This window comes from Lolium perenne, chromosome 7 (genome assembly GCF_019359855.2).
Source record: "Lolium perenne isolate Kyuss_39 chromosome 7, Kyuss_2.0, whole genome shotgun sequence".
NCBI lineage: Eukaryota > Viridiplantae > Streptophyta > Magnoliopsida > Poales > Poaceae > Lolium > Lolium perenne.
Genome location: NC_067250.2, coordinates 69,344,685 through 69,347,039, shown reverse-complemented (window position 1 = coordinate 69,347,039; position 2,355 = coordinate 69,344,685). Strand labels below are relative to the sequence as shown.

Here is a 2,355-nt window from a genome sequence, read left to right as displayed (position 1 = left end):
GATACAAAAGCAGGCAGGCCGATGCGCTACTGACACGAATCTTGATTGATCATGGCATGGTTGCAGTTCAGAAATTCTGTTTGTGCTTATAATTTTTCGCCTGGCTGTACCTACTCATCATCAATACGCGTGTCGTCAATCATGATGGAAGTACGGAGCAGATTACTTCTGCCGGCCGCAACACAGCTTCCCAGCGGCGCTGATTTCTCATCGATTGCACTGGTCGAAGTTTATGGTGCATGCCACGCATCTATGTGCAGTCCCACCACTTGATGATGGTTTTGTTAGATATAGCCTGCATCCTCGACTGATTGCCAGCCCGCCGCTTTTCTTTGTGATGTCTGTCGTAACCGTTCACCAGGTATCATGGTATTCTCTCCCAATTTTCACGTCTCCAGCTTCATCATGATCTTTTTTTAGAGTAGGCATCTTTCCTAGGCTGAAAAACTGGTATGCTACATGCTCTCATCTTCGAAATTCAGACCTATTCAGTTTGAGATGATAATAAGAACCATGGTTGTTATCGATAGAAGTCAAGAGACCATGAAGATGCTGCCCATATGGGAGAGTACTTTTTATAGAATACGGAGGCCCTTTTCTAAAATTGTCCAGGTATCTCTTCGTTTCTCTCTTTCTTGCCTAATATGGCATTTTAATAATTCTTATAACACACTGAGTTCCATTCAGATAGTTGTCTGTTTGGTGAAAGGATGGAGTTGGCTTTTCATGGTATATATCAACTTCTGAAGTTTATGTTCAATGGGAAAGTGAATTGTGTGAGTTGTTTTCTAAATTGGTCGGCATGTCTCATGCCTCTACTTGCACCACTCTTCCAAATCAGCTGTTGCTGATGTTCTGCAGAATATTCCTTCCTCTACCTCACTGCTGCAGACTACCCTTCTCCAGTCCACGACTGATGTTCTAAGATGCAGCAGATGGATAGCGCTCAGTTTGGTTGTCGAAGAATCACATGCGGAATATGTTGGCACAGGGGCATGGTAAGGGGGATGACGATACTGTCAGCAAGTAGGGTAACTACTCGCTGCGCCTCCTTTCCAATTGTCCCAGATACTTTCCTTCAATGTCACACATAAGAATTCATCATACTCTGTTGTGAAATCAATCTTACTGAGAATTGAGAAAGGGTTATCTTCCGCTTTTGGCTGCAGAAGGAAACTTATCAGTAATGTGAGACAATATATAGAATAAAACTTCAAATTTTATATCTGACAAAAGAAGCGAACTTATAAGGCTTTGTACATTTTGGAAATACCACAGTGTTATTTAAACTTCAAGGTGTGTTTTTCAGTTGAGCCAGATTCATTAATGATGCTCAAATCGGGTGATACTTGCAGCTATGGAAGATTTAGGCAAATGTGGGTGAGCAAGATTTCCATGGCGGCGTGATGAACCCTTTGCTCAAAACATCCGTGCGGTCGATGCAGTGGAGCAACAAATGCACCAATGTAAGTTTGAATTAAACATGAATGACCTACTTATCATGATTATGCATTTTGAAGATATATGCGATACTCGGATATGAATCTATCATCTACTTGAAAAGATTATGAATGGTACATGGGAGTCATCCATCAATGCTCTAAAAAGTGTAATATCTACATGCATACAACATGCACTTCTTTTTATGTCAACCTCACAGGGCTACCCAAAGGTTTCTTCAAACTAGAAAACACACACTGTTTTTCTTTGTTTTTGACATGATCAAAATGAAAACTATGTATTATAAATTCTTATTATATTTTTTATACATAACCATAATATTAAAATGTATTTTTCATATTATATAAATTTGGTATTATGAACACGGTAGACCAGTTCTTGGCACTGAATCTATATGAAATCCGTAATATCTATGTTTGTTGGGTTTACAGAATGAATCTGTAGTTATGATATAATATCGGCGTGCCCCTCGCCAGTCCGCGATGAACTGATTGATTGCTAGCAGTCGTACTTGAATAGGAGGCCGTCATACTAACTATTCAGTGTTTATCCATCGATATTTTCTGATCTGACGAGACTGATTAATTACTAAAGGCAAATCCTATATACGTACATGCATACCAGTTCGAAATGTTGAAACTGCTGGTACCATGCGCCTAAGTTAGAGAGAAGTTACTTAAGTTTCCAAGGGAATCAAAGACGACGAGCGAAACTTCGTACGCTGGTTCTGCAATGAGCTGTACCAATATTTGGTTCTAGGGTTCAGGACGAGGTACATATATAGATGACTACCAAAATCTGTGGACGGACACAATTCACTCTCAATGTTTGTAGATTCAGTTTGCTCTCTAATCACATGCTACTTTCCTTATGCTCTTCCAGATTATCTGTTGA

General features: G+C 39.8%; 1 long non-coding RNA gene across 1 annotated transcript; it reads left to right on the top strand.

Moving 5' to 3' along the window:
• Positions 1 to 670: 670 nt before the first annotated feature.
• LOC139834196 (uncharacterized) lies at positions 671 to 1,688 on the top strand. The gene is made up of 3 exons (XR_011749689.1): positions 671 to 776; positions 862 to 998; positions 1,356 to 1,688. It is a non-coding gene; the product is annotated as an uncharacterized lncRNA (long non-coding RNA).
• The last annotated feature ends 667 nt before the right edge of the window (positions 1,689 to 2,355 follow it).